This window comes from Scaptodrosophila lebanonensis, unplaced genomic scaffold (genome assembly GCF_003285725.1).
Source record: "Scaptodrosophila lebanonensis strain 11010-0011.00,11010-0021.00 unplaced genomic scaffold, SlebRS2 tig00000365-arrow-arrow-pilon, whole genome shotgun sequence".
Lineage (NCBI taxonomy): Eukaryota > Metazoa > Arthropoda > Insecta > Diptera > Drosophilidae > Scaptodrosophila > Scaptodrosophila lebanonensis.
In genome coordinates, this window is record NW_022060663.1 from 65,001 (window position 1) to 72,527 (window position 7,527).

Here is a 7,527-nt window from a genome sequence, read left to right on the forward strand (position 1 = left end):
GTTTGTTCATTTTGTTATTTAACGCTATTTTATATAGCGCAAATACTTTTTTTTTATTAATAAGTCATAACAAGTTATAACTATTAATTTTTCATTTTATATAATAGCCTCCCCAATAACTATATATAAAATTTTACACATGTATAAATACATGTGTACTGTGTTTCTGTCTTTGTACACTATATTAATTGTGTATAATTTTTATACACCTATAGTATATCAAAAACTCATTAAGAACATAGTTCTTAATGTATCACACCAGACTAATTAACGATATAGGGGCAACCAGGTCGGACTTGTTTGGTTTTTCCTACTCCCAAATATCTTTTTCTGTATAGAGGGATTCTAACGACCAGTCGTAATGAACCATAAAAAGGAACAAACTGTCGATACGAAAGAACCATATACATAGTAAAAATTAACGATAGAAGTAAAATATTACAACTATCTTTATGTATATTACGCTACGAATATACAGGATTTATTTGAAATCATTGATTTCTCTTTGCCATATGAAGTAGTTTTGTGCCACTATTTCTTTATGTGACACCTTTTTTTCAAAATATACCACTAAATTATCAAGCCTTCTATTATAATAAAAAAAATATTTACTATAATAGAATCAAGCTTCTCCACTATATATTATTATACTGATGTGTCTATTTATTTATGTGTTGCTGCCATATTATAATTCGTCAACCGCATCTCTATAAGCACTATTATTTTAATGATGCCCCAGTTCATTAAATATTATATGAAGTAATTTTACTTCGTGCTGATGCTAACTCCATGAAGTAGTTTTGTGCCACTACTTCTTTATGTGACAACTTTTTTTCAAAATATACCACTAAATTATCAAGCCTTCTATTATAATAAAAAAATATTTACTATAATAGAATCAAGCTTCTCCACTATATATTATTATACTGATGTGTCTATTTATTTATATGTTGCTGCCATATTATAATTCGTCAACCGCATCTCTATAAGCACTATTATTTTAATGATGCCCCAGTTCATTAAATATTATATGAAGTAATTTTACTTCGTGCTGATGCTAACTCCATGAAGTAGTTTTGTGCCACTACTTCTATCTGCAGTAGCATTTTTTCAAAATGTACCACTAAATTCAACATGTATTTATGCACCTCCATAACCAAACATAAATACATTTATAGTGTGTTTATTACGAATAAACACACTATATTTATTTTAATACCTTGGGACACCATTTGTATATATGGGCTTACTTTAAATTCCACCAGACTTTAGTAAAACCCATATATATTATATGTATTTTATGCACCTCCAAACATAAATACATTTATAGTGTGTTTATTATGAATAAACACACTATATTTATTTTAATACCTTGGGACACCATTTTTATATATGGGCTTACTTTAAATTCAACCAGACTATAGTAAAACCCATATATATTCTATACTAAATGCATCTGCACTATTAATGCCGCCACTACATTAATTTATATGAAAAAGTAATTTTACTTCTTCGTGCAGAAGCACACTCCACAAGTATGTTTTGTGCCACTACTTCTATCTGCAGTAGCATTTTTTCAAAATGTACCACTAAATTCAACATGTATTTATGCACCTCCATAACCAAACATAAATACATTTATAGTGTGTTTATTACGAATAAACACACTATATTTATTTTAATACCTTGGGACACCATTTGTATATATGGGCTTACTTTAAATTCCACCAGACTTTAGTAAAACCCATATATATTATATGTATTTTATGCACCTCCAAACATAAATACATTTATAGTGTGTTTATTATGAATAAACACACTATATTTATTTTAATACCTTGGGACACCATTTTTATATATGGGCTTACTTTAAATTCAACCAGACTATAGTAAAACCCATATATATTCTATACTAAATGCATCTGCACTATTAATGCCGCCACTACATTAATTTATATGAAAAAGTAATTTTACTTCTTCGTGCAGAAGCACACTCCACAAGTATGTTTTGTGCCACTACTTCTATCTGCAGTAGCATTTTTTCAAAATGTACCACTAAATTCAACATGTATTTATGCACCTCCATAACCAAACATAAATACATTTATAGTGTGTTTATTACGAATAAACACACTATATTTATTTTAATACCTTGGGACACCATTTGTATATATGGGCTTACTTTAAATTCCACCAGACTTTAGTAAAACCCATATATATTATATGTATTTTATGCACCTCCAAACATAAATACATTTATAGTGTGTTTATTATGAATAAACACACTATATTTATTTTAATACCTTGGGACACCATTTTTATATATAGGCTTACTTTAAATTCAACCAGACTATAGTAAAACCCATATATATTCTATACTAAATGCATCTGCACTATTAATGCCGCCACTACATTAATTTATATGAAAAAGTAATTTTACTTCTTCGTGCAGAAGCACACTCCACAAGTATGTTTTGTGCCACTACTTCTATCTGCGGTAGCATTTTTTCAAAATGTACCACTAAATTCAACATGTATTTATGCACCTCCAAACCAAACATAAATACATTTATAGTGTGTTTATTTGGAATAAACACACTATATTTATTTTAACACATGGGTATCTTCATATATAGTGTGTTTATAATGAATAAACACACTATATTTTAATGCATAGGTTATTTCATATATAGTGTGTTTATTATGAATAAACACACTATATTTATTTTAATGCATGAGCTACTTCATATGTAGTGTGTTTATTTTGAATAAACACACTATATTTATTTTAACTATACAAATGCATGTTATTTTAGTAATACATTTCATATAAAATGCTACAGCATAAAGAAGTAGTGGCACAAAACACCTATATATACATGGTGTCTGTTGCTTGAACAAACACTTGTATATATTATGAAGGAAAATTTTTCTTCATGGTGCGAGAACACCACTGACTCTATAGGTGTTTTGTGCCACTATTTCTTTATGCGGTAGCATTTTATATAAAATATATGACTAAAATGACATTTACCTCTATAGGTTAAATACGTTTATAGTGTGTTTATTTGGAATAAACACACTGTATTTTAATGCATGGGTTACTTCATATATAGTGTGTTTATTATTAATAAACACACTATATTTATTTTAACACATGGGTTACTTCATATATAGTGTGTTTATAATGAATAAACACACTATATTTATTATAATACCTTGGGACACCATTTGTATATATGGGCTTACTTTAAATTCCACCAGACTTTAGTAAAACCCATATATATTATATGTATTTATGCACCTCCAAACCAAACATAAATACACTTATAGTGTGTTTATTATGAATAAACACACTATATTTATTATAATACCTTGGGACACCATTTGTATATATGGGCTTACTTTAAATTCCACCAGACTTTAGTAAAACCCATATATATTATATGTATTTATGCACCTCCAAACCAAACATAAATACATTTATAGTGTGTTTATTATGAATAAACACACTATATTTATTATAATACCATGTGATACATTTAAGAAACATTTGTATTCCTTAATAAATGCATACTTTGTATGTACATTTATATATATTTACACATGCCAATACTATAATATAGTAAAATTGGCGTGCGGGTGTGCTTGTTTGTAACATTTCTGATATACTATGTACACATTCCAAAGTGATACATAGAGTTATTATATACTTAAGACTTTTCGCATATGCTCAAGTCAAGGGCAAGTATATATTTACGCATGCCAATACTATAATATAGTAAAATTGGCGTGCGGGTGTGCTTGTTTGTAACATTTCTGATATACTATGTACACATTCCATAGTGATACATAGAGTTATTATATACTTAAGACTTTTCGCATATGCTCAAGTCAAGGGCAAGTATATATTTACACATGCCAATACTATAATATAGTAAAATTGGCGTGCGGGTGTGCTTGTTTGTAACATTTCTGATATACTACTATGTACACATTTCATAGTGATACATAGAGTTATTATATACTTAAGACTTTTCGCATATGCTCAAGTCAAGGGCAAGTATATATTTATGCATGCCAATACTATAATATAGTAAAATTGGCGTGCGGGTGTGCTTGTTTGTAACATTTCTGATATACTATGTACACATTCCATAGTGATACATAGAGTTATTATATATTTAAGACTTTTCGCATAAGCTCAAGTCAAGGGCAAGTATATATTTACACATGCCAATACTATAATATAGTAAAATTGGCGTGCGGGTGTGCTTGTTTGTAACATTTCTGATATACTATGTACACATTCCATAGTGATACATAGAGTTATTATATACTTAAGACTTTTCGCATATGCTCAAGTCAAGGGCAAGTATATATTTACACATGCCAATACTATAATATAGTAAAATTGGCGTGCGGGTGTGCTTGTTTGTAACATTTCTGATATACTTATGTACACATTTCATAGTGATACATATATACTTAAGACTTTTCGCATATGCTCCAAGGGGCAAGTATATATTGACTTGTATATATTATATATTTACACGAGCCAATACTATACTAGAATATAGTAATTGGCATGCGCGTTCTTGTTTATAACATTTCTGATACTCTATGTACACATTCCAAAGTGATATACATAGAGTTATTATATACTTAAGACTTTTCGCATGCTCAAAGAGACAAGTATATATTAATTTTATACATAGGGACACCATTATGTATAATATTTGTAGTATATAGGTGGGTGGTTATAATATATATAGGTTAAATATATATAAAAAAAAAATAATAATAATTAATAATAATGGCAGGCCTTAATGAATACACACACCACCACCAACAGTGAGTGAAACACCGGCTACCATTATTGATGATTCTCGATTGACTCTATATATATATATATTATATATTATTATATATACTACATGCACAATGTACAAAACCATTGCGAAGTCGTATATTTTTATATATAAACATATTATATATATCGTCGAATCATCAAGCAAAGGATAAGCTTCAGTGGATCGCAGTATGGCAGCTGCTCAACCACTTACAACACCTTGCCCGTTACAAAAGTCGTTTACAATTGATTCTAGGCTTTGTCATTGTATTAAATAATGTTTTAATAAGTAACTAGCATTGGCACCAGGTGATCGAAGATCCTCCAAAGTTAACTATGTTACTCATAACATTGGCATCACATATTCATTGTCGTTTATAAATGCATATAAACTTTTAATGATTTAGAAGCCATACAATGCAAATTGCCCCATTTTTATCATTGCAGTCCAGCACGGATACGACCTTAGAGGCGTTCAGGCATAATCCAACGGACGTAGCGTCATACCACTGTTCGCTCGAACAAGTATTGTGCCATAGGTCCGTACCTGCGGTTCCTCTCGTACTACGCAGGAATGCTGTCGCAACAACGTTTTTGTCATTAGTAGGGTAAAACTAACCTGTCTCACGACGGTCTAAACCCAGCTCACGTTCCCTTGCATGGGTGAACAATCCAACGCTTGGTGAATTTTGCTTCACAATGATAGGAAGAGCCGACATCGAAGGATCAAAAAGCGACGTCGCTATGAACGCTTGGCCGCCACAAGCCAGTTATCCCTATGGTAACTTTTCTGACACCTCTTGTTAAAAACTCTTTAAACCAAAAGGATCGATAGGCCGAGCTTTTGCTGTCCCTGTGTGTACTGGACACCGAGATCAAGTCAGCTTTTGCCCTTTTGCTCTATGTGTGGTTTCTGTCCGCACTGAGCTGGCCTTGGGACACCTCCGTTATTATTTGAGAGATGTACCGCCCCAGTCAAACTCCCTACCTGGCAATGTCCTTGAATTGGATCATACCGGAGTAATTGGAGTTATACCAAATTCATAAATTGAAAATACACATAAATGCGCATCCTCTCATTATTAGAATTTGTTTGCAATTATATAACAAACTCATGATACTTTGATCAAGAAGCTTGCATCAAAACCCAATACCATAAGATATATAAAAATATATCCGTATAATGGCTAGGAAATGATACACGTTCCATTTAATCAAGTAAGTAAGGAAACAATAAGAGTAGTGGTATTTCATTGGCGATACTAAACCGAAATCTAATATCTCCCACTTATTCTACACCTCTTATGTCTCCTTACACTGCCAGATTAGAGTCAAGCTCAAAAGGGTCTTCTTTCCCCGCTAATTATTCCAAGCCCGTTCCCTTGGCTGTGGTTTCGCTAGATAGTAGATAGGGACAGTAGGAATCTCGTTAATCCATTCATGCGCGTCACTAATTAGATGACGAGGCATTTGGCTACCTTAAGAGAGTCATAGTTACTCCCGCCGTTGACCCGCGCTTACTTGAATTTCTTCACGTTGACATTCAGAGCACTGGGCAGAAATCACATTGTGTCAACACCCGCTAGGGCCATCACAATGCTTTGTTTTAATTAGACAGTCGGATTCCCCAAGTCCGTGCCAGTTCTGAATTGATTGTTAATTGATAATCGTTATAATTTAAAAGAGCTAAAACTGAAAGGTTTAACCCCTCCAGATTAGTATTCTTAAAAATTTTAGCAAGAAAGTTCCACAATTGGCTACGTAACTAACAATCCGGGGAACAAATGACGATCATTAAAAATAATCGAAATTCTATTTACCCAGAACGAGAACATAAACCATGTTATTGTTTCCCAATCAAGCCGATTATCTCAATCTTCAGAGCCAATCCTTATCCCGAAGTTACGGATCTAATTTGCCGACTTCCCTTACCTACATTATTCCATCGACTAGAGACTCTTCACCTTGGAGACCAGCTGCGGATATTGGTACGGCCTGTTGAGAAGTTTGCGTGTCCCCACCATAAATTTTCAAGGTCCGAGGAGAAAATATCGACACAACAGTATATGTCATGCTCTTCTAGCCCATCTACCATATCTCTCTGCGAAAGACTTCCATGGTAGTACGGCTATAAAACAGAAAAGAAAACTCTTCCGATATCTCTCGACGGCTTCTTTATGGTCGTTCCTGTTGCCAGGATGAGCACAAGGCCCATATTTAATAACAAACGGATACTCAACAGGTTACGGAATTGGAACCGTATTCCCTTTCGTTCAAAATTATTCAAGTGTATCAATAATAATATGTATGTTGTGTATATATATATATTTTTACTTGAAAATTTTCGGCTTTCGCCTTGAACTTAGGACCGAAAACTCGTGATCAACCACTGTTCACACGAAACCCTTCTCCACTTCAGTCCTCCAAGGTCTCATTCGATTATTTGCTACTACCACCAAGATCTGTACCAATGGCGGCTCCATGCAGGCTTACGCCAAACACTTCTACGCACACCATTGGTACCTTCCTACTCACTAAAGTTTCAAAATTTATATTTTTATATAAACATATGAATCATTACTTTAGCGGTAATGTATAGGTATACAACTTAAGCGCCATCCATTTTAAGGGCTAGTTGCTTCGGCAGGTGAGTTGTTACACACTCCTTAGCGGAT

General features: G+C 32.7%; 1 pseudogene; it reads right to left on the reverse strand.

Moving 5' to 3' along the window:
* Positions 1–5,002: 5,002 nt before the first annotated feature.
* On the reverse strand, positions 5,003–7,527 carry LOC115630220 (annotated as a pseudogene; the record flags this gene model as incomplete).